Genomic DNA, 27,156 nt, shown 5'->3' with positions numbered 1-27,156 from the left:
CTACCCATACATGAAAATAGGAAACAAATAGGGGAATCTCCAGTCTTTAAAAAAAACTTTTAGGCACTTCTGACCCAAGATAAATAGAAATTAGTGCACCCTAACCTAATTATCTAGTTAGGGATTGGGGTGTTAGAGTGCTTCAATACCCTCCTAATTAGATATTACATGATGAATACTCACTTAGGATATAAAGGTTTAGGCATCCAATGGAAAGACAAGTTATTCACTTCTTTAGATATATCTTTAGGCATCCAAGGGTGTAGTTTGGGCTCCTACTCACACTGATGTGGACACCTCCACCTCTTGATGGTTAGGGAGGGTTACTTAATTAGATGCTTGATTCATTCAAGTCTCTCCTAAGTTTTTTTATGATGTATCATTTTGAGACCTTGATATCAATGTTTAATTAGTTTTAGGATTAGGGTTCAATTTGGTTTGTACTGTTTGATTAGGTTTACATGCTTAGGTTTCAATTAGGACAAGATTTAATAAATTGAATTAAGTTTTAAAGTGCTAAATTTGGTTTTAGCTATAGAATTATAGTTAGAGCTTTTAGATTAAAAACCAACATTAATTCAAAAAAGTTAGGTTTGAATTTTATTTTAAAGTATTCAATATATTATTGAGTTCTAGTTTAGGGTGATTTGGTTTAGTCTTGAGGTCAACGTTTAACTTGGTTCAATCTTCTAGGGTAATGGTTCAATTTGGTTAATGGTTGGGGAAAGGATTTTTAAGGTTAAATTCAAGGTTTCTACTATTAAGTTGGGATATATAATTAGGTTTATGATCATGGTTTAATTCAATTTGGTTTATAAGTATAATATTAATTAGTTAAGGGCTAGGGTTACCTTTCAATCTTAGGGTTTGACATTTATAAAATTAGTACTCAAGGTAAGATAGGAAAGTTATTTAATTATTTATATATTACCTGGTGTAGGTTTTAGAAAATTAAGATTAAGGTTAAGATGATAGTAAGGGTTATGATTAGAGTTAAATTCAATACAAATTGACATTATAGTTAATCCTAAATGATGCCCAGCCAAGGCATCCAAAGAACTATTCAAAAGTTTTACTAAGCAACCAATAACATACATTTAATAATTTACATTTATAAAAAACATAAGAGATTGCATTCCTTAATGAGCACATTTACATTTCATTTTTAAATAATTATAAGTACTAAAAGTAAAATAAATAACACATCCACATGAAAGAATATTAACTACTTCAGTTCAATCCATTTAAATAATTTATATACATTTGTTCCGAATGCCACTTGGAAAATTAATTTGGAATGCACAATGATCCACTATACATGTCACAGGGTATGAAAGGCTGAAAGAATATACATTTATAAAATAGTTTACATCATCCATTTTCGATCCATGAAACAAAGTACAATACAATTTAAGTAAAATCATTTTAAATACTATAAGTTTTTTGTTTGGATCCCTTGGCGGGTTGTTATGTGATTAAGTACTTAGTTATATATGTTTATAGTTTTATTTATATGGTTAGGTCAAGATTAGTTTAAACAATGAATTTAGGTCGAGGTTATAGTTAAAACAAGGTCGAGGTTATATGGCTTTAGGTCAAGGTTATATTTATTTGTAAAATTACATGTTTAAACAATGAATTTACATCTAATCTAATCATTGAACATTGTAATAAATACATAAATTAAATACATTTCAAAACATCTAAATAATAATTTTTTAAATAAACATTTACGAAACTATATTTTAATTAACAAATACAAAAATTTAAACATCTAAGTTCATTAATAATGTAAATTTACAATTTTACATATATTAAAAGTGAAAAAACAATAAATTAACATACATATTAAATTGAAAATTGAAAAAAATAAATTAAAATAGTATAAAACATATTAAAATACCTGGTGTATCAAAAACTAGCAGCAAGGGGGTAGTCAGCAGGGTTGAAAATTGGGCTCCCGTATGCATCTCTAATCGGGCACCCATTTTTGAGGTCATGAAAATGACCTCAAAAATGCCAAAAAAGTGGTTAAATAAACTTTTACAAATCGAGTACCCGATTTGTAAGTAATCGGGTACCCGATTTTTTAAAAATTAGGTACTCGATTTGTAAAAAGGTAGTGCCCGATATTTGAGCGGCACGGGCACCTGATCTAGTTATCAATATCGGGTACCCGATTTTTAAAATTTGGCTCAGGTGCCCGAAGCTTAATTTTAGAAATAGGTGCCTGATTTTTTTTAAATTGGGTACCCATTTCTAAGAAGTACAATTCTGATGATCTGACTTCCGCGAAATTGCTACCCAACTTCTTGGGATCACCCTAATATAAATGATCTTTTAATTTATTCTTGGTCTTCTTGATTTATTCTATATAATTTTTTTCATTTTTCTAGTCATTAAAGGGCAAGTGCCTATTTTCTATTATTGTCAAAATATTTATAAGTTTTAACTGTTAGAGTAAATAATTAATTATTTATTTATTATTTATTCTATTTACTTAAGCTTACTTAGGTTAATGCATATTTAGTATTTAATGCATGTAGTGATGAGTTGTTGACAACACGGGAGTTTGTTCCCTTCTAGCATACTCCACCTTTTTGTCGAAGAGTGTTTGGTTGTCAACCTTATCTTCTACCACCTTCCAGCTTGTTCTACAAGCTTCCATGAGACTTTTATATTCAAGCTCTCTCATTGTATCTCGTATTGCATTCTTATTGTAAATACATTTTCATTGTTTTGCATATTTTCTCTCTCTCTCTTGTGTCTATTTAGGTTTTATCCCAAGCTCCACCTCTTCCTTATTGGTTTCCCTTTGATAGGTTATTTTGCATGTAGGTGATCTTGGTGACTGCAAAGTTGGATTTCATCAACTTTTACATGGTATCAGAGCCTCCCTATTGCTGCTTCGTTGAAGGTTTTTTGAAGTCGTGATTCGGAGACACAAACCCTAGTTTGTTTGTGCATTTTACTTCAATCTGGGGGAAGAGCATTTTTTTGGAGCATTTTGGGCCCAAACGGACACTACCATTGGATCGGAAAGGCCATTTACAGTCAAGATTCATATAAAACTTTTCAATTTTGGAGATAGAGCTCCAAGAGGCAAAAAAAATTTAGGCGCAGGGCTCTCTATGTGGTCTTATGGAAATTTTTGGCAAAAAAAATAAAAAATAAAAAATTTTGGCAGCGTTGTAGTAGCAGCACACCCGTGCCACCACAGTGCCACCCCCGTCCTGCTCCACAGCCTCCTCTATCAGCGCGGCACTGTAGAGCCGCCATAGCACAACCCATCTACAACTGCCACCCTGCAGCCACCCCAGCACCACCATCTTGCCACTGCGACCGGTGGGTCCTCCGTGATCCTGTCGTTCTGCCCAAGTTCTACACCAATCCATCACTCTACTCCACCCATGGAAACGTCTGCATTTTTTGCATAGTAGCCACTAGTCAATAGGTGACATGTGGCACTTTGCCACATGGACACTGCCACATCACCCAGCTAATGTCATCATTTTTCCACATGGTCTCTTTTTTTGTTGTGACGGGCCATAGACCATCAATTTTAATCCCACAATATACTGACATCATCATGATGTCATCCTTGTATTAGTAGACCTTCTTGCACCTCTCCTTCAGGGTCATTTTGGACCTACCTTCAGTTTTTTGGCCATAACTTGAGCATACGGAGGTATTTTTCAGATCCAAAAGAAGTGTCAGAAAGATGGTTCTGAGACAAAGACATTGGTGTAGGTATTTTTAGGTTTTGATGCAATTTTTTTGCCCATTTTTTTAGTTGAAGTCTAAAGTTGTTTTTTTGACTCCAGCATGCATAACTTTTGCGTCCCATGTTAGTTTTTTGAAAATGTTATATTTTTGAAAAGCCAATTTTGTCACCTTTTCAAAAATGTAGTTTTTTTCCTTAGCTTCTAGCCAATGCTCTTTCTATCATAATTTTTGCATTTTTTCTCTATGAAGGATATCCTAGGTGTTTCAGCTCTGAGGATCATTTTTCTGGCATGGTTTCTTTTGTTTTAGGTTGTACTTTCTTTTGTGTCAGCTTTTTCTTTGTTCTGATCATTGTAGACATCATTTGAGATAAAGTGCTACTTTTGCATTTCAGGTTCATGAATGTTGTTTTTGAGACAGTTGTAGTTCACTCCTTTTATAAAGCACCATGGGGGGAATAGTTGTTTGCTATTTTAGGCCTTCTGCCTTTGTCAAGTGAGTGTCCCTTCCATGACGTTAGCCCCATGTAGTGTCATTGTGACCGTGTCTTTATAGGTGTTTGTACTGCTTCCTCTCTCATCATTCTTGGTTTGTCTCCAGGAGATTTTTGGCCCACCTTCTCAATTGCCTATCATCTCACCCTATCTACATTAGGGGGGTTATGTTGTTGTTCTAATGCATCTGTGGTTTGATGGTTCGATAGTGTGAACTATGTATTCAGTGGTTGATCCTATATACGAGGTGATTGCAGTGGCTAGCTACCTATGCATTTCGGTGAGATGGATCATCTACCATATAGAAATTCTTAGTTCATGCCTTCTTCTTCCATGGAGGTTCTTCAGATGTGCAGTTTCTTTCTGATGGCAAATTTTGCGACTTCTTCATGCTTCAGTGATGCTCTTCATGATCACTCCTTGTTCCTTTTTTAGGGGACATTCCCCTAGTTGGAGACTTCTTCAGTTCTTCACTAGGTTTTTACCTCTTTATGGGGGAGAGTTTTTCCCGCATGGTTTTCTCTCTTTCCCTATTTACAGAGGTTGCATTTTTTTACATTGTACATGGGTACCTAACATGGCCTCATTGCTGGGACCCATTTTGCATTTTCATCTTAGTTTTGTGAGCTTAAGGCATTCCCTAAGTTGCACTTAAGGGGGGGTGTTAGAGTAATTAATTAATTAATTATTATTTATTTATTCTATTTACTTAAGCTTACTTAGGTTAATGCATATTTAGTATTTAATGCATGTAGTGATGAGTTGTTGACAACACGGGAGTTTGTTCCCTTCTAGCATATTCCACCTTTTTGTGGAAGAGTGCTTAGTTGTCAACCTTATCTTCTACCACCTTTCAGCTTGTTCTATAAGCTTCCATGAGGCCTTTATATTTGGGCTCTCTCAGTGTATCTTGCATTGCATTCTCATTGTAAATACATTTTCATTGTTTTGCATATTTTCTCTCTCTCATGTTTGTTTAGGTTTTTTCCCAAGCTCCACCTCTTCCTTCTTGGTTTCCCTTCGACAGGTTATTTCACATGTAGGTGATCTTGGTGATTGTGGAGTTGGATTTCATCAACTTCTACATTAAACTCGTTCAATTGTAGGCACTGGGAAAAAAGAATGGGGTGAAGAAAGCTCTTGGTGTAGCTCGAGACTGTAGTCCTGCATATAGACTACAAATGCCCATAATTGGGTCTTGAAGAGGGCATTCCCTCTTTTACAAGATTATAACATAAGGATAGTGATTTCCTTACAAGGTTCAAAATCTTAAGAATTCACACACAGAGAGTTTTCATCATATGTGACATCTCTATTTAAATGTGGAGACAACAGAGAAGATAAAATACACTAGATTCAGCACCTATACATTATCTTGTTTGGAGGATCAAGGGAGGGGCTTTGGTAACACTCCATGTCTTCCTTTGAAAATTAAGAATTCAAAGCTATTATCCAAAACTCTCCAAATCCAAGGGCACCACAATACAACCTGCAAAATAGCTTTCTCTTACCAGCAAACTACAAAGATCATTAGCGCCAAGCTAGATTCCAAAGAAAATCATAATACAACCTTAGCACTTAATAGGATTAGAATCCTCTAATAGACTAAAAAGTCCAGATTATCAAGTTTTACCACCCTCCCAAACCATTCTGTGATGTCCCCATTTTGCCATTAATTTAAATAATAAATACATATTTTATAAAGTAATATTAATAAGTAATATTAAAATATTAATATTACATTATAAGTACTATTAATTGTAAGTAATATAATTTATTAATTATTGATAATATTATAATTACTTGTATTAGTTATAAATAATATTATTTATATTACTTACCCTTATTATAATACATAGAAAATTAATCCCTAAAATCTAATAAGTATTACATAAGCAAAATATCATTACATAAAGTCAAATATAACATATTTGAAAAGGACGCGACCAAGTGGCACATCGGGTCTAATCAAAGATTCAAAGACCCGTATTTATATGAGACCATCATCGAGTTTTGGAGATAACACCATCAAATTGTAGATTGGCATCAAAGTGTGAAACAAATGACACATCACATTTACTGAAGAGGGAGGATGATAGATTACATGCACTGAGGAAGTGAAGCAACCAAGCATTGATCAACAATCATATGTATTAGCAACTATCAGCAGTCATACGCGAGTGGACACCAACTTATAAGGTGTAAGGAATATCTGATTCCAAACTAAGCAGGATGAAGGACATTTCATGTTTATGTGATAAAAGTTGATAAAGTACAAAGGTTGGGACAAATTTAAGGAGACCCTATTTCAAGATCAAAACTGGTGAATGACCATAAAGTCACCTTTGAGAGGAATAACACAAATGGTGTATTCAAATAAATGATAAAGGGCAGGGTAATAAGGTGGGTTGTAGGTAGAGGAAACCAATAATTAAGTTATAATTATATTTACGCCGAGAGGCATTCTATACAATGGCAGCACAAATGCCCAACACGGGAATATGCCAAGATTCTTTGTCAATAAAAAAGAAAAGGGAGCAGTTACAAACTTTTATTTTAAATAAAAAAATTCTCGAAATAATAGGTGGCCAACATAAAAGACAATAAAAAATATTCCCGAAATAATAGCTGGCAAAAATAAGAGGAAGCCAAATGGAGCCCGAAATAATAGGGTCCAAAAAAATAGGCTCCTATAAATTTTAATAAATCGACAATTATTGTTTTAAATAAATAAATAATTTTTTGAAAAAAAATAGAAAATAGCATTACCATATGATAATGCTTTTCTTTAAAAATTGCATTTAAAAAAAAAATTACATATATTCTTTTTTAAAATATGAAAAAATTATATGAAATTAATTTTTTTTAAAGTGAAAAAAAATTTAAAAATTAAAATTAAATTAAAAATTTTTTTTTTTTAAATTTTAAAACAAAAAAACAAAAAGAACACAACACTAAATAAAAAGTGGCCGCAGCCTGCGACAGTTACTGTCGGCACTGACACATGTCAGTGATAGCAGTAACTGCCACTGACAGTAGCGGTTGTCACTGCCAAGTAACATAAGTATGGGGTGGCGAGGGTGGTGGCCCGTCACCTCATTTAATTTTTTTTTTTTTTAATTTCTTAATGAAACACATCGCGTTATAGTTTTTTTTAAAAATTATTATCAACGATGACGCGTAGCAATGTGTAGACATTTGATATGTCTATTTTTTAAAAATTTAATTTTTTAATGTTATTTTGAATTTTGAATTTGAGTGGAGTAGTGGAAATTGAAAGGTTTTTTTAGTGGAAATTGAAGAGTCTCTTAATGGGAGATGAAGAGTTTTTTTCGTGGGAGATGAAGAGTTATTTGTCTCATTATAAAACACTCATCTCCTCTCATTTTTGCTCTTCATTTGTAGAAGAATACATTTGCAGAAGACAAGTTTTGAGTAAAGCTTTCATTGTTTTTGTTGAGAGATAGAGTGCACTTTGTTTATGAAGAAAAGAGGGAGATAAATCATTTGCAAAAGCATTCTACATTTGAAGATCGACAAGGAGATCAAAAAGCAAAGTAAATATTTTCTTTATTTTTTGTTTATATTAAGTTTTATTTTGCATTTTGATTATTATCTGCATTAAGAATTGTAGTTACACTATTTACATTTAGTTGTAATTTATTTTTTAAATTAGATTTCTTAGCTTTTTTACATTGTTGTATTCAAATTTACATTTACATGTTTCATGCATTATTTATATATAGTTGCATGTTATATATTTAGATATGATTTGCGTAGATTATTGTTTTTTCATATTTTTCAATGTTTTTTATAGATTAATGTTGTATTTTTTTTTCCATAATATTTTATGTGGATGACAATGCCGCCATATCAATATTTTTTTTTAATAGTGATTTATAAATTTAATGATTACTATTTTCATTTACAAAAGTAGTTTGATTTATAATAGTTTTTTAATTAAGATTAATATATTGATTTATATTAATATTTTGAATTAGATTACTATTTCGATCAAAATAGTTCTGTAATCAACATTTAGATTATAATTAATTCTTAGTTTTTTTTTCTGGGTAGATTGTGTTAATTGTTACATATTATAATTAATATATTTACATTGTTGATTATAATTAATTGTTACATATTAATATTTGAAAAATGGATGGCAATGCCGCCATATTTCCAATATTTTATGAAAGTACCGATTTATTTATTTTTAAATATGAAAAATCAAATTTATACTTTTAATTTTGTTACTTGAAAATTAGAGTAACCATATATTTATTTTAATTAATAATTATTTTTATATGTAATTTTAAAATAATAAATATTAACTTTTAGGCATCAATCTTTAAAAAGTGGAAGGCAATGCTGCCATTTTTTTAAATATTATAATACTAAGAAATTTATTATAATGTTAATTATATTTGAAAAAATATTTGTAATGTTTTCATTAAGATTAGTATATTGATTTAGAGTACCTGAATTAGACTGCTATTTCAATTATAATAGTTTTGTAATTTACATTTAGATTAAATTTAATCTTCATATATTAATATTTGAAAACTGGATGGTAATGCCACCATTTTCCAAATATTTTATTGAAGTACCAATTTATTCATTTTTAAATTAAAAAAATCAAATTTAGACTTTTAATTTAGTTGATTGAAAATTAGAGTAACCATATATTTATTTTAAGGTATGCTTATTTTTTATATGCAATTTTAAAAGAATAAATAGTAACTTTTATGCATCAATCTTTGAAAAGTGGAAGGCAATGCCGCTATTTTTTAAATATTATAATACTAAGCAATCTATTATAATGTTACCTATATCTAAAAATATTTGTAATGTTTCAAACGTAGATGATAATACCGCCATATATTTTCATTAAAATATCAATTTATTTGTTTGTAAATAAGAAAAAACAAATTTATACTTTCAATTTTGTTATTTGAAAATTAGAGTAACCATATATTCATTTAATTTATGTTTATTTTTTATGTGCAATTTTAAAAGAATCAAATTTCATTTTTAAGCATCAATCTTTAAAAAGTGGAAGGCAATTTCGCCATTTTTTAAATATCATAATAGTAAGCAATCTATTATAATGTTAGCTATATCTAAAAATATTTGTAATGTTTCAAAAGTGGATGATAATGTCGCCATATATTTTTATTAGAATATCAATTTATTTGTTTCTAAATAAGAAAAATTAAATTTATACTTTCAATTTTGTTATTTGAAAATTAGAGTAACCATATATTCATTTAATTTATGTTTATTTTTTATGTGCAATTTTAAAAGAATCAAAATTCATTTTTAGGCATCAATCTTTGAAAAGTGGAAGGCAATGCCGCCATTTTTTAAATATTATAATAGTAAGCAATTTATTATACTGTTAGTTGTAATTAAAAATATATGTAATTTTACAAAAGTGGATGACAATGTCACCATATTTGAAACATTAGATTGCAAATATTTTGTAGAATAATAAATATTACTTTGTTTACATCTATGTGATCATATGCATTTTATTATGAATATTTTAGAAATATTTAACTTTATGTTGAGGATTGATTTATATGTTTATAATGAAATAATCAAAGATTTTTTATTTATTGTGTTAATGCTAAAGGTATACATAAAACATGAACTTCAATTATGGGACAAAAGTTGAAGTTCGTTCTGATGAGGATGGTTTCCAGGGAGCATGGTTCCCTGGCACTATTATCAGACATGTGGCCAATGCTCCCAGGCCTAAGTTTTTCATTCAATATGATAATTTTATAACTGATGAGGTCACACAAGAACCTCTTGTAGAGGAGCTTTTTCTAGAGGACCTCCAATTGTTTCTCTTCCACAGTACATCCCATTGGATTTTGCAGTAGACATCTTTGAGAATGATTCTTGGTGGTCAGGCATTGTTGTTGATAAATTTAAGTCTCCACTTAGTCGATAACAATTTTACGAAGTTTACTTTCCACATACTCAAACTCTTCAACCCTATTCTCGAGCGCAGTTACGTCAATCTCATGAATGGGTTAATGGAAGGTGGATACTAAGACAATGGTATTGAATATGTTATTGGGTTTTTTTAGTAGAGGTCGACATCTTTTTTGGGTATTACTCTATTGTATTTGAAAATGGGAATTCACTGTCTCATAAAGTGGATTACCTATTATTTTTGGTGTTGCCATTTTCTATTGCAAAGTTTGACATCATGCATACATGTGTTTTGCAATAAAAGGTCTTTTAGACCATTGTTTTTTAAAATGATGTATCCAAGGTTTTCATAAATAAAATAATATATTTACATGATGTATCCAATGCTTCATAAATAAAAAATGATTATATATCTTCATGTTTTTATATTTCTTTATCAAAATGTATTTTCATAATTTTTTTAATGTATTCTCTTATTTATTGTTCATTCTTTCTTCATTTATTCTTAATTAATATATTTTTCAGCAATCTTTAAATCTTTAAATTGTTTGTCTCCATTCACAGATACTTTGATTTTACTCATTTTAAATATAAATTTTCTTCATTCGTGCAAACATTATATATAAATTTAACTACTTATATAATAATCTTCATTGCTATAATTTTTTTGATGTCTACTAAATAAAGTATCCTTTAAATAAATCATATACACATTCTAATAAATGAAGTTTACTAATTTATATGGTTTCTATGGAAAATTATTTAGTGTCATGAAAAATATAGCTTAATTCACTAATATTAGTTTTGTACTAGCTATGGTGAGACCTAGGTTAAATTTTGAATCAGAGGAGGCAAGAAGAGAATACCAAAGGCAATATCAAAGATAATATTGTAGAGAATACTGTAGACGTTCAAACAACAAACAGAAAATGAAACAGAACAACAAAGAATAACATAAAATGAAGGAAATAGGCAAAGTTATGATAGAAGAAGGTTTGAAGTGTTAGTTGCACAACTAGAAAATGATGAAAGAGAGAACAGAAATGTATAGAGAAATAATCATCAATGTACTTCTCTGAGGGTCCTTCCAGATACACAAAGGTGCGGAGTCCAACATGTTGAAGTGCAAGCAAGTGACATACATGAACATCCTATAGATGCAAACAATCAACTAAATGTTCAGTGTGAAGGGTCTCCATCTGTAGAACATGTCCCAAAAACACCACAACATGAAAGTCAAATCCATGTGAATGATGAATTAGAAGGTGATAGAGAAAACATGCCCAATCCAAATGGTATGCTTCAATCCAAATTTAGAAGATTTCAAATGCAGTTTAGATATCAGATAGATAATTTGAAAACACCAAAGATGTGTTATGTTTGTCAGGAGTCATATGTAGGAATGAAAGTATATTGCACCAGTGAGGGTCCAATATGCAATAGGTGTTGTCAAGAGACAGGAATTCATAGGTTTTCATCTTCAAATAATATGGATCCAAGATGTCAACCACCAGAGCTTGCAAATTTAACTCAAGTTGAAGAGATGCTCATTGCACGTGCAAACCCTATATTGCAAGCTACACATGCAACTGGCGATCAGTATAAGTATAAAGGACATACCATTAGTTTTCCTCAGCATGTTGAACAATTATCAAAAGTCTTGCCACACACAATTGATCATTTACCAATCATCATTGTTCAAAGAAGGGATCAACGTGGTACAAGATATAACTTTACTGTGAATAGGGATCGTGTTTATAGAGCATTGAAATACAAAGTTGAAAATGATAAATTTTATGCAGATGTCAAGATAGATGAAAGTGCTCTTAATGACTTTCCTTCAAATAGGGATGAGAATATTTTTCATAGATTAAAGACAGTGCACATGGAGTTTGATTCTAATGCAAATGAAGTTGTATTCCTAGGTCCTCTCATGGAGATAGATGAAGGTAATATAATTGAGCACACAAACTCTATGGCTTCAAGGCCACCTAATTCTCAAAGGGAAATGAAATTAATTCATGCTTGGGTTAATAATCTTGATGCAATTCCATCTACTTTAATTGAGTGACCATCTATAGGTGCATCACCTATCAATGTGTATGTCACATTTGGGTTGTTGGATATGGCTTTCCCAACATTGTTTCTACATGGAAGTTGTGATTGGCTAGAGCCTAGAATGAAGCGGGTAACTTGCATGAATTTGTAAAGCATTTGATCAAATATAGGGATCATCACTTTGGAAAACATCCAAGGTTTAGGTATTTTGTGCAGAACATGGTAATGAGACATCGCGCACAAAGTTTAGCATCTGTTTTTGCAAAAAGGAGCTTTCAACAAATGCCAATAACTATTCATGCATTGCGTGAACATATGGAAAATATGCCTTGCAATAATCTCGTAGATAGGCTAATGCGATTTGGAACAAGTCTAAGAGGAACAAGATCATATTGGGCAAAATGTAAAGCAAAATTAACTGACTTGCTTGACCAACTTGGCACACCTACAATTTTCTTCACATTAAGTGCAACGGATATGCAATGGCCTGATTTACATGTACTAATGCCTGGTACAACACCTACTAATCCACAAGAGGCTAAAAGATGGAGAAGGCAGAATATCATTGACTATCCGCATATTGTCACTTATTACATGCACTTAAGGAATACAATGTTCAGGAAAGAAATACTTGAAAAAGGTATGAAAGTAAAGGACTTTTGGTGTAGATATGAGTGGCAACATCGTGGTTCACCTCATGTTCATGGCTTCTTATGGCTCGAAGGGGCACCAAATATGGACACTATTAATTGGTCAAATGAGGATGAATGAAAATGTGCTAAGAGATATTTTGATTCCATTATTCATGCTTGGAATCCTAGACATGATCCACATCAAAGAAACATAAATGTAAGTTTCATATTATAAATGAGTTAAATATTAATATGTGTTTCTCACCTTTATCCAATAGAATAATCTATCAATTATCATTTATAGGTCTTCCAAAATTTTGGTGAGCATCCATACCTGAAGCATACAATGCAACTAACTGAGATGGATATAGACCAGGATTATGAACAGATACTCAATTGTGTTGAGAGACACACTGTTTGTAAGGAGGGAGCATGTCTTCATAAAAAAAGAGGAAGAATGGTTGGTAGGTTAATCAAATTCAAAAAAAAATTATGTATAAATTTTCTATTTCACATTTTTTAACAAGTTGGGTTAACTACATATGTGTTCACCAATGTTTCAAGTATAATTCTCCTTGGCAATTAAATTTGGAGGGATCAAAGTTATATACCAATGCAGAATCGGGTGAGAAAAAATTTGAACTAGCAAGAAATGATGACAGAGTTAATACACACAATCGATACATACTGCAATTGTGGAAGGCTAATGTTGGTTGGCAACATGTCCTTTCAAGACATGCAGTTATCAAATATATTGCAAAGTATGCAGCAAAAGTAGAGAGAAGCTCTGAAACATATCAACAAATGTTGATGCGTCTTTCAAATCTTGAAAATCCTGATGATTTAGCATCACAGGCATATAGAAAGCTTTTAATAGAGACAGTTATAGAAAGAGATATTGGAGCTCAAGAAACATGCCATATTTTATTAGAACTTCCGTTGGTGGAGTGTAGTAGAAAGTTTGTCAATCTAAATGTCTCACGTGAAGTTTTCAAACCTGTGGTAATCAATGATGACAGAAATGAGGGAGAACTCACAAAATCTTTTGTTGATGGTTATAAAACAAGACCACTTTGTATGGAAGGTATCAGTTTGATTGATGCAGCAAGGTCCTAGTTATATAATCCTAAAAGAAGAGGAGATAATAAATGGGGGCCAAGAAAAAAAGCAGCTATTGTTAGAGTTTTTCCTAGGTATTTTTCTATTCCTCCACGAGATTATGATAAGTGGGTGAACTTTTTTTTGTTTGAGTTGTTACTATACAAACCTTTTCGGAATGTTGAGAGAGAAATTGGTCATGATGATGATACTATAGTAGAAAATTGGGACTCCCTCAATTATAATCCTTGGCATGTCCGAAGGCAAGAACACACACAAAATAATGAACCTTCAAGTGATTTAGAGATAGAAGATAATGGAGCCATTCAGGAAAATACTATAGAACATGAGTGGGAAATAATATCTAGGTTACATTGTGGTCAACATATGCCAGTTTCTGAAATTGACATGTTGGGAAGAAGAGATATTGATAGAAATATAAATTGGTGTAGTGCATATCAAAGTGAAGAGGAGACAATCTGAGCAATAAATTTCATACCTGAAATGAAAAAGCATGGATTTCTTATGTATGATGACATTCCACAGTGTATCAACTTTACAACTCTTAGTCACAAGCAACAAAAGGTAGTCGACATTATTCTGACACACTATCATAGCAATCAAGTGGGAAATTCTTTGTTTATGATAATTCAAGGAACAATAGGAACAGGAAAGTCTTATCTAATTGGTTCCATCAATCAATCTTTTCAAATGGCATCGATGACAAATCCTTCTCCTCTTCTATTGCTTGCACCAACTGGAGTTGCAGCTTTCAATATAGGAGCATCTACCATTCATTCAAAGTTGCGAATTCCAATTACAGATTTTGCCCAACTATAAGGGACAAGACTTACAAGCTTTCAACAAGAGATGGAAAATATCAAATATATTTTGATTGATGAAATGAGCTTCATTGGCCAAAACATGTTGGAAAATATAGATAGTCGACTTAGACAAGCCTTCCTGCATAAAGCAAACATAAGCTTTGGAGGTATCCCTTTCCATACATCACATGGTGTTATTAATGTCTTCTAATTCTTATTAAGATTGGTCATATAGAATGCATACCTTTTGATTTTACTTTATATATGTAACTAAAAAATTTTCAACTATCTTTTAGGTGTATCTATTATTTTAGTTGGTGATTTGGGGCAATTACATCCTATTAATGATAGACCAGCATATGATAGCAATAGGCGGGAAAAGTTATTATGGCAAGAATTCAAGACAATGGTTACACTAGATAAAGTATTTAGGCAAGATGGAGAAAATATCCAACAACAAAGATTTCATCAGCTTCTCACAAATGTGAGAGATGTGAATCCACAAATAGATGACTAGAACTTGCTTATGACACGAACACCTATAAGATTAGATGTTGCAAGAAATGATGAGTTTGATAGGGCAGTGCATTTATTCTCTACAAATGACAATGTTCGTAACCATAACATGAGGATTTTGTATTCTTTAAGACATCCAATTGCACGTAGCCTTGCAACCAAGTCAAGGAATGATAATGGAAATGAAGATTTATCAAGCAAGGAACTTGATACTGAGTTATTGATTAGTAACAATGCAAGAGTAATGTTGACTACAAATCTATGGATAGAAGTTGGTCTTGTGAATGGATCACTGGGATATATCAGAAATATTGTCTACAAACCAGGAACTGCTCCACTTGAGCCACCATCATATGTTACAGTTGAATTTGACAATTACTCTGGAGTACCATTTGATGATCACCATCCAAACATAATACCAATAGCACCATTGCAAAGGGGTAGGACCTTCCAACTACCATTAAGGTTGGCATGGGAGTTGACTATTCACAAATCTCAAGGGCTAACTCTTTCAAAAGCCACAATTGACATAGGTCCAAGAGAAAGAGCAAGATTGAAATTTGTGGGGATATCTCGTGTTAAGTCACTGGAAGGTTTGAGGATAATGCCACCCTTTACATATGACCGTTATGAGAAAATGAAAAGTGGGAAACAACTTTCAAAGAGAAAAGTAGAAGAATGTAGACTGAGAAGTCTTGAAAATCATTGATGTTTTGAAACATATTATTTAATAATAAAGATTTATTTGTTCTACTACATTATGTGATTATCATCAACAACTATTATGTTGTTATTCTTATTATGCACGTTGATAGTTCATATTCCACAATTAATGAAAAGTATAATTCGATATGCTCAATCTGACATGATAACCTTTTTATTTGCACATTTTAATGCTTGCAAGTACCATTACGCTGAAATTTTATTATACTAATTCTCTAATTTGTAAATTTAACTATGATCATCAATTGGGTCCACAAATTAAGTTTATAATATTAATTCAAATTATAAAGGCATTCTTCAATTCAAATAAATCATAATGTTTTTGCTTCATTACTTTCAACCAATACATTGCTACTCAATATTTGAAATCTATGTTTGTCTATTCTTCACTATCCATGAATGGTCATAATATTACCATGTTTCAATACCCAAAGTTTCATTACAAATTTTAATACAATTTGGTTTTATATTCATTTTCTCCACAATTGATTGTACTAAGTGACTTGTTCTATTTTTTCAAGACCATTATTGATATAAAATATTTATCCCTCTCATTAAGTATACATTTGTTCTATTTTTTTAAATTGGTGATAATGCTTTCTAAATTGTTTTCCGTGATTTTATTTTTTAGGCATGGAAGCCTCTGATAGACAGTCAAGCATTGTTGACATGAGCCCAACTTCTTCAGTAGACTCAAATCATTTTTATGAGATAGAGTTTCAGAAGTGTGCATGAATAATTAAACAGTGTTGTACAACTATGGTAAAAGCTCTTGAGAATGCAGCTTTATCTATTGATCAGGTATAAGAGATAGAGATAATGGAGATGGAAGATGTTACCAAATATGTATGCAACACATGTACAAAAGTAGATGCATTTCCATCCATGATGAAAGAGGTCTATGATGATCATATTACGAACAAAGGTCGTAATACAATTTTAATCTCTAAAGAATATGTGATGTACTTACATCATTATGGAGAACTATACACATGGTCCATATGATGACTTCACAATTTTTAGTATTTCACTTATTACTTTATCTAGAGAATTGTACTAGGAGATGTTGTTCTCCTTTCATCTATGTATCGAAAAAATAAATAAACAATTTAACTTCTTAGCTCAAATTCTTCTCAACTATACTTGCAAATATTTCAAATCTTTTTCCTTGACCTTTGTGTTTGTATTATTAAAGCTTTAACATGAGATATATCATTGATATGTTGATCATTAAATTATGTATAAAATTGATGTTTTATTTCTAACTATTAATCCACTCTAAAACAAAATATTCATTTTATACTCATTTTAAGTGCAATCATTACCTCAATAAAATTTAGTAGTCCTTCATTGTACACTATTCATGCTAAGCATAATTAACATTAATCAATTGTCTATTTATAAATGCAACTATTAAAGTTATAAAACTACACAAGGAACATTGTAATCCTTATATTGCTCTATTATGGTAAGAGGCATGTGTAAGGAGAACAAGTTGCTCTCCTAAATGTAACTTTAAACATAACAACAATCGTAATTCTAACTGTGGTCCTACTTTTCCCCTAACCATAATTCTAATGCTTTGTCTACCCCTAACTCAAACTATAAGCCTAATTGCAACTTAGAATTTAACCCTGACTCATATTTTAACCCTAACCTTGACCCTTACCCTTACCCTAACCCTTTCTCTACCCATATCTTTAATTCTAACCCTAACCCTACCCCTACCCCTACCTTTAACACTAACATTAATTGTACCTTTAACCATTGTCCTACTTTTCGCCTAACCTAATCCTAACTCTAATTTTGACTCTAATGCGAACTCATATTCTAACCATAAACTGAAACCTAACCTTAACCTTAACCTTATCTCTAACCCTAACCCTAAACCTAACCCTAACCCTAACTCTAATACTAACACTAACCCTAACCCTACCCCTACCCCTAACTCTAACTCTAAATATAACTCTATCATAATTATAATATAGCCCTAACCCTAACCCTAAATTTATGTTGACTAAAATTATAACCCTAACTCAAACCCATACCTTAACCTTAACCCTGATGTACCTATATTTATCGCTAACTCAATATATAAACCTAACCCTAACCATAACCCATAATCTAACCCTTTCTCTACCCCTTTGTCTAACTCCACCCATAATCATAACCGTAACCCTATTGCACCCCTAACTCTGACTATGAATCTAACTCTACCATAATTTTACTTTAATATTAACCCTACCTCTAACCCTAAATCTATCCTTAAACTTGACTTAAAACTCTAACCTTAACCCTAACTCTAACATTAACCTTAATTCAAACCCTACTTGTAATATTAAATCTATTTGTAACTCTAACCCTAACCCTAATTGTAATTCTAACCCAAACTCTAATTGTAACTCTATCTCTAACTATAACCCTAACTCAAACTATAACCCTAACTCTAACCCTAAGTCAAACTCATGCTCTAACCCTTAACCTGACCATATCCTCAACCATAACCCTAACCCTAATACTAACCCTTTCTCTACCCCTATCTATAACCCTAACCCTAACCCTAACTCTAATCCTAACCTTAATCGTAACTCTAATCCTATCACTAACCTTAACCCTACTCCTACCCCTACCTCTAACTGTAAATATAACTCTACCATATCTAGACTTTAACCCTAATCCTAACCCTAACTCTAACCTTGACCCTAACTCAAACCCTTACGCTAACTTTGACCTTGATGCTACCTCTATATATAACACTATCTCTATATAAACATAACCCTAACAATAACCTTATGCCTAACCCTTTATGTATCTCTAACCCTAACCCTAACCCTGATTGTAACCCTACCCCTACCTCTAATTATAGCCCTGAATCTAACTCTACCATAATTGGACTTTAACCCTAACAATTATTTTAACTCTAACCCTAACCCTAACCATGACTGTAACCCTACCCCTACCTCTAATTGTAGGCCTAAATCTAACTCTACCATAATTGGACTTTAACTCTAACCCTAACAATTATTTTAACCCTAAAGCTAACCCTAACTCTGACCCTTTCTATACACCTATCTCTAACCCTGACCCTAACTCTAGTTCTAACCCTAACACTAACCCTAAACCTTACCCCAACCATACCCATAACTCTAACTCTAACTATAAATCTAACTCTACCATAATTAGACTCTAATCCTAACTGTATCCCTTAGTTTCATCTTGACTAAAACCCTAACCCTAACTCTATCCTTAACCCCAACTCAAAACTCTAACCCTAACCTTAACCCTTACTTTAATCTTCACTAAAATCCTAACCCTAACTCTAACCTTAACCCCGATTCAAAACTCTAACCCAAACCTGAACCCTTACTTAAATCTTCACTAAAAACCTAACCCTTATTTTAACTCTAATTCTAACTCTACCCTAAATCTAATTCTAACCCTAACCCTAACAATAATAGTAACCTAAACCCTAATTCTTACCATTGTTCTTACCCTAATCCTAACCCTAACCCTAACACTGACACACTCTAATTCTAAACCTAACCCTAACTCTAACCCTAAGAATAGTCCTAATCCTAAAATAGCCCTTGCCCTAGCCCTAACCCTAACCCTAACTCTAATTGTAACTCTAATCCTAATCCTAACTCTACCTCTAATTGTAACCCTAACCCTAATTGTATCTCTAATTAAAATCCTAACCCTAACCCTAATGATAATACTAACCCTAGCCCTATTTCTAACCCTAACCCTAACCCTAACTCTACTCTTCAATATAACAATTTACCTAACAATATCCTTAAAATAAAACTGAATTAAACTGATAAGAATTTTTTAAAAAATGTTGAATAATTTTATACTAAATTTATACTACTACTATTTTATAGTAAGTTTATACAACTATATTTAATACGAAATAAAAAAATCAATACTAACCTTATCAAAAATAGAAAAATTAAAAAATACTTTTCTTTTTGCACCGCGACTGCCACTAGCTTATGTATACCTATATATATATATATATATATATATAAAGCCGAGAGTAATCGTTCTCGAGGCGCCTATTTTCATTTTCATAAATCCCAACTGTGATTAAAATAACCTTGGGATTAAATGAAAATAGGCGCCTCGAGAACGATTACTCTTAGCATAATATATATATATATATAGGTATATATAAGCTAGTAATAATTTATTTAGGAGTTTCATTTTTATAATAAACTCTAAATACTATTAATAGTTAAATTAATAAATATTTTATTAAATATGTCTTGTGATTTAATAAAAGAGCAAAAGAATAAATTTAATAAAGTTTATTTTAATTAAATTGCAAAAGTTTGCACATGAAATTAAAATAAAATAAAATAATAAAGAAAAAGGTTTCACATGGTTGTGAAACCGAAACCCTAATTGGAGAAAGCTCTTTATTAAGAAATTAGAGCTCATTTCTCCACACAAAGGTTTGAAGGAGAAATTTTTTGAGAAAGATGATTTTCGAAAAGACAAGAGTTTCTTACAAAGCTCTGAGAGTTCTTTTGTTTAGCATCAGATCGAGGTAGGATCTTATTGAGTTTTGCATAGTAATCTCCTTTCAAAATTTCTATGTCTTCTTTGTGTTTGGTGTAGATCTACATTTATAATTTAATTCGGGTTGAAACCCTTGTGTTGAAATTTTCTAGTCTTCGAAAACGTTTCTAAACAAAATCAATAGGAAACTCTTGTATGAGAAATCTTGTATTTCGTTATTGAATGCTCTTATTGGACTATTGGATTGATCTATTAGATTATGAATTAGGACAAGGTTGTAAAAGAAAACTAGATTTAAATTATTAAATTTTGATGTTTTAATTGTGTTGCCCTATCAAATCTATCATGGAAATACACACACACACACACACACACACATTTACCATAAATTACTATGGTAATTGGTTTTATAAATCTATTAATTTTGTTTGGGGAGGTGGCTTTATTTTTAAAAATATATATTATATATAAAAATTAAAAATAATTTTTTTTTAATGAGGCAAACCACAACCCCCACCACCAACCCCCCCTGCCTTTCTCCATTCGTCAACAGCCTTTGTGCCAAGGTCTACACACAACAAACCTGTTGTTGCGATAGCAGGGCTACTGCGACAACATTTTCCAACCCACGGGCTTTAAACAAATCGTAATGTAAGTTGGTTTAAAAAAAAAAAATTCAATAATGGGCTGAAGCATAAATTTATTATTATTATTCTTTCCGAAGATTAATTATAAATATCTATTAAATTCACAAGTTACCATTGTGTTGTAGGCTCTTACCTTTTATATATATATATATATATATATATATATATATATATATATATATATATATATATATATATATATATATATATATATATATATATATATAATGAGCTGAAGCATAAATTAATTATTCTTTCCTAAGATATATATATATATATATATATATATATATATATATATATATATAGTTTTAAAATATGTTAATTTTTATATATGTTTTTTTAATATATATAAAATATAATATTGATTGTTATTAGTATTAAAATTAATAATTGTTTTTTTAAATCGGTAAATGGCCAATGACCATGATAATTAATTATTAATAAAATAAATCAATACAATAGCGTTCCACCATTCAAACGAGCACTGGTAGGAAAGAACAAGGAAAGAAAACCTCCAGTCTAGCCCAGGACTATGGTCCTTTATTATTACAGCATAAAAGTGGCATACCCCAATCAAAATTATTATCTCGGATTTTACATTAAAACAATCAAATTTAAACAAGCTTATATGAGCATAACACTCCTTAATACATTGCAAGATCTTTTGAAGAGAGTCCATCACTTTCTTTATGTCCTTGTATAGCTGTCAGGGACGAACAACCCTATCTAACAATCTTGCCAAACAAATTGGTTAATCATAAGACTAGCAGAATTCTCTAGACTAAGAAACTATCTATATCTAAGCTTATAAATATTAAACTCATTTAAATTAACATAGCTTTAAACTATATCAAGAGATGTCTAATAAGCTCTCCTAAACTTATCAAGATATATTAAACATATAAGCCTACCTAAACAAAACAAAAAATAGGCAGAAAGGACAAATTCCTAATGGAAATCAAAAAAGATACCAAACTTAGAATAGACTTAACATTAGCTAAAGCTCGACTATTTGATAACCGATAGATGAAAACGAAACAGTCAAACCTAATCCATTAGACTAAATCTAAATCTATTCTATTTTGAAAGGATATCAGGAGGCATAGGAGCACTCTACTACCACCCTAGTGTCACTACTGATGCACAAGACATTAAAAAATAGGGCCCCACGACACTACTAACCAGCCTTTGGGTTAGCAAGAACAAAGGAAATCTATGAATTCTATGGATCTAATTTCAAACAGCATTAGATCCGCAAGAATACATCAGAAAAAAAGCTTATAAAAATAAACTCAAAGACCTCTCCAATACCTATATCTAGAACTAAAAGAACTTATACCAATACATTAAATATAGAAATAAGCAATACTACCAATTAAAGCAGGTGACACCAAGGATGATTTCAATACTATTAAACAACATTCATCAATCTATACTTATTGCCTAAAATCAGAATGTTGGTTCTCTGTCATTGAAATATCAAAACTTGCCCTAATACAAAACATGGATGCAGAGAACCAGCCTATGGCGCAAATAACACTTTTTAATTATCTCATTTAGTTGAGAAAGTAAAAGGTCATATAGACCAATCCTTCTTTCCAGCATCAAGCTCTATACCTATCTTAGAAACCAGATAAAAGAAAAATCGTACACATCCACTATGATGGATAAGAGACAGCCCTAAAAATCCATTAATGCTAAAAAACCTGCTAGAATTAGAGCATACCAACCCATAAAATTAACAGATAATAGTATAGTTCTAATTATAACTAAGGAACCATCAACCTGAGGGCATCCAAATCTGGAACACTCAACAAAACAATGGAAAACCAAATTTCTTGTTATTAGTTGTAACCAAAATAAGATATATATAGGATTTTGGATGAATTTGTATCTCCATACATTTAAATCTATAAAACTCTCATATCAAGGATCCAAAGATCATAATTGTTGCTACCATACAGAAAATATCATGACCATATTGATGATTACAATAACCCAAGCATAGAACAACAGTTTATTTGACAAATTCCTAATACATGATTTCATCTAACCATCTTCAAAACAAAGCAAAACTTCCCTTAAGAGCATTAGAGATAGCACCTTACTTCCAAAACACCAATCCACTTTCCAGACACCAAACCATAAAATGAGAGCATGATAAATGTACGGATCTAATAAAAAAAAAAGTCACGAAGGCATCCAAACCAAAACATTCAAAGGGACAATAAAACAAAACATACTACTTGATATTAGTTGTATAACCAAAATATGATGAATACAAAATTAACATGAGACCAAATCTCCCCGTATCAAAATCTCTAAGGGTTCTTATCGAGGATCCAGAGTAAATAACTACTACGACCATACATAAAAGTATCATAAACAAGTTGAAAATTACAATAATCCTTAGTATAGAGCAAAGGACTATATACCAAACCCTAAAACATAATAGAGTCTACGTATCTGCCAAAACGTGAGCAAAACTACCCGTAGGAAACCGATAATTAAGTTATAAATATATTAAGGGGGGCTAAAGCTATAAGTAAAAGAGGAGTACAAGTCAATGTGTTATTAGGATAGACTCCTAATTTCAATTATATTTTATCTTACAAAAAATCATTATTATATATATATATATATATATATATATATATATATATACGAATTACATATATCTCTAAAGTATAGAAAGGGTACTCGAGTCATTCATAAGAAAATAAATTGGAAACAAAGAATGATTTAAAAGGTCATCCAAATCGGAACATTACACATTCAAATTTGCCAACCCTGTCAAAAAACTTTTGAGATAAAAAAGCTTATAAAATAATAAGAATAATTAGACAACATAGTTACTTTAAGAAATCAGAGCCATCTAATGAAGATATATAGATGTATTTTATGTTACTGTCTATTAGTATATATATTCTTGATGTTGATTTAGAATTTGTATTTAAATAAATTAAATTAGTTGATATTATTCTTAATGTGTAAATCTTGAATGATTACTAAACAAGGTGATTTTTATGTTTGATGTTCAATGATATATATGTTTTGTAAGTATGGGTAGCCTAGGCCTAGCTTAGGGCTAGAGATATCACATGCTTGGATTATTTGATGTTCAATATTTTTATTTTCATACTAATGTGAGATGTTATCATCATTATCACATACTAGAGTTTGATATTGTGAACTATAAGAGAATCTTCCTTTTTTATAATAGATCCAAATATGTAAAATTAAAAATAGCATACAATATCTTATCAATTGCAATAAAATTGAAATTGAAAGTTGTTGGACAAACTTGACAAATAAACAATTATACATGTATAAAAGTCTGTTCCATAAACACAATCTACATTTGTACCCAACAACATCCATGGCTCCAAATTGTATAACCCCATACTTCGTAGGATGAAACAAACTCATTCCCAAATAGTTACATCCTACATGTACTATAACTATAGAGTAAACTATGGAGTAAGATCGGCTAATTGGTGGGGTTTATGATCCTCTTCCCAACTATCTAACTAGTATAATCCCCCTTACCATCTTAAAAAGAACCCACAATTATCATCGTAGAGCTCCTCAAAACTTTCTCCACCTTGGAAGAAAATCGAGACGACATTAATCCTGATCAATTCCGAGCTATGGTATGACATTTGGAAACAACTGGAAGCCACCGGATCATATCGAAAGATTTGAACGATAAAAAGTACACAATGCTGTGAAGGAAATTTCGTAGCAAACTTGAACGTGCCAACGACCACGTCTTCTTTTCAAGAAATGTTGTGTGACTTAATTGCTTACTATCGTGATCACCGAAGTTACATACGGCCTCTTTAAGTTGTGTTGAATTACTACGGAGAGGTCACGCGGAATGCAAGATGAAAAGGTAAAATAAAACGCGGTTTGTAGTGAATGGGAATGACGTGAAACAAACTTTATCCATTACATTTCTTGTTAAGGAAATCAGTGTGCCAAGAATTCCCATCTGAGCTGGGTCAATTTTGATTGCATATTAAAATCTGCATTGATGTGCGACTCTCTGCCATGGGTAATTAAATGAGATACATAATATGAAACGAACCGCATCATATGAGATTCCGACGTAATTGATTGAGATGGCAGAAAACAGCATCATATTAGTGGGAAAAATATATTTGATTCTATTCCCTATTGCCTCTATTTTTGCCTCTACTGGTTTAGTAAACTTTTAAACTCTGTAAACTCATCTTTCAAGGACTAGAATTTGATCGACATTAAAAAGATTGTAATACAAATGGTTCAGATCAATAGGAGACATTTCGAACTGCTTAGTTGATTTATGTAGAACTTACAGGTGGAGATGAATATCGTTATGTTACAGATTACAGCGCTACTGGCGTTGGCACTGGTTTTCCCCCACGCTTGCCCCACCTCACCTCTGCCATCCTTCGCCATCGCACCGTATCACCAGTACTCCAAGAATTCTCCTCAAGTCGTAACAAGCTCGTCGAAAATACCTAATATTGTTATTATACTGATATTCTTGGTGCCCTTCATATGCGCTTTAGGCTTCCTTGGAGGCAGGTTTTACATCAGAAGGAAACACCGAGATAAGTCCGAAGAGACCGACGAGGAGCTCAACAATTTGCTTTGTCAGGCTGCTCAGTCAGTTCGCTCATTTGCATATGCTGACCTCAGCGTCGCCACCAACAATTTCAGCGACGGTCACAAGATTGGAAGCGGAGGCTTCGGATGTGTTTACAGAGGAGCTTTGCCTGGCACAAACGAGGCTGTGGCGGTGAAAAGAATATCTGCAACGGCCAGTCAAGGTAAGAAGGAGTACGCGTCAGAAGTGATTATTAACAGTAAGCTTACACACCACAATCTTGTCAGGTTTCTTGGGTGGTGCCATCGAAATGACGACTTGCTTCTGGTCTACGAATTGCTCTCCAATGGAAGTCTTGACAAATATCTGTTCGGGGAGACAGAGGGTGCTTTGGATTGGGATCGAAGATACGGCATAGCCTGTGACGTTGCCTCCGCCCTGGTTTATCTTCATGAGGACCGACATGAGAGCGTTGTGCACAGAGACATCAAGGCCAGCAACGTCATGCTGGATTCCAATTTCAAAGCGAAGCTCGGGGATTTTGGGCTTGCGAGAGTTATGGAAAGGGAAAAGGGCGGGCATAGCACTGCTCCAGCAGGAACAATTGGGTATATAGCACCAGAGTCTGTAACAACGGGAAAGGCCACTAGAGAATCAGACATGTTCAGCTTCGGAGCTTTAGTTCTGGAAATCGCCTGCGGAAGGAGACCGGTAGACTGGAGCTTGATTGATTACAATTGCAGAGTTGTGGAATGGGTTTGGCACTTGCATGGAGAGCGGAGAATTCTAGATGCAGCAGATGATAAACTGAGAGGAGATTTCAGTGCGGAGGAAATGGAAAGGCTTATGAAAGTGGGATTGTTGTGCTCTCACCCTGATCCTGCTGGTAGACTACGGATAGAACAAGTGGTGGGTATATTGAAAAGAGGGGCCGAGTTGCCCTATGTTCCTCAAGAGTTTCCTGTGCCACTTTATTATCTCCGTCCTCCTGCAGGTGCCACCTCTTCCTCAACATTGACAGGCGATGGAACTGAGCTCTGCTATGGCAACTTTTCCATTGGCTCAGGAAGCTATTCCTTATCACTTTCTGACCTGAATTAGCTAAGCTGAGCAATATGTTTTTAGGTCGGAACTATGTGTGCAGGCTTGCCGCTTGCTCAGCTTATCCATGATCTTTGACATTTAATAGAGATGTGGTTTTCTGTTCGGTATTCTGTTAGTAAATATGAAGGAAAAATTATTTGGAAGTCTGTAATATCTAGCGCTCTGGATACATGGGATTAATTTTATTTTTATTTTTCTTTAAGATTTAAACTTATCATCTCTCTTTCAAAATCACAAATGAATTGCTCTTTATTGGTCTGATTTTAA

General features: G+C 32.2%; 1 pseudogene; it reads left to right on the top strand.

Moving 5' to 3' along the window:
* Positions 1 to 16,776: 16,776 nt before the first annotated feature.
* LOC149558987 (L-type lectin-domain containing receptor kinase IX.1 pseudogene) lies at positions 16,777 to 26,886 on the top strand (annotated as a pseudogene).
* The last annotated feature ends 270 nt before the right edge of the window (positions 26,887 to 27,156 follow it).

Source organism: Cupressus sempervirens, chromosome 5 (assembly GCF_028749045.1).
Source record: "Cupressus sempervirens isolate cs-2001-9-10 chromosome 5, ASM2874904v1, whole genome shotgun sequence".
In the NCBI taxonomy this organism is placed as follows: Eukaryota; Viridiplantae; Streptophyta; class Pinopsida; order Cupressales; family Cupressaceae; genus Cupressus; species Cupressus sempervirens.
The sequence above is the reverse complement of the archived record's forward strand: the minus strand, read 5'-3'. Positions and strand labels throughout refer to the sequence as shown.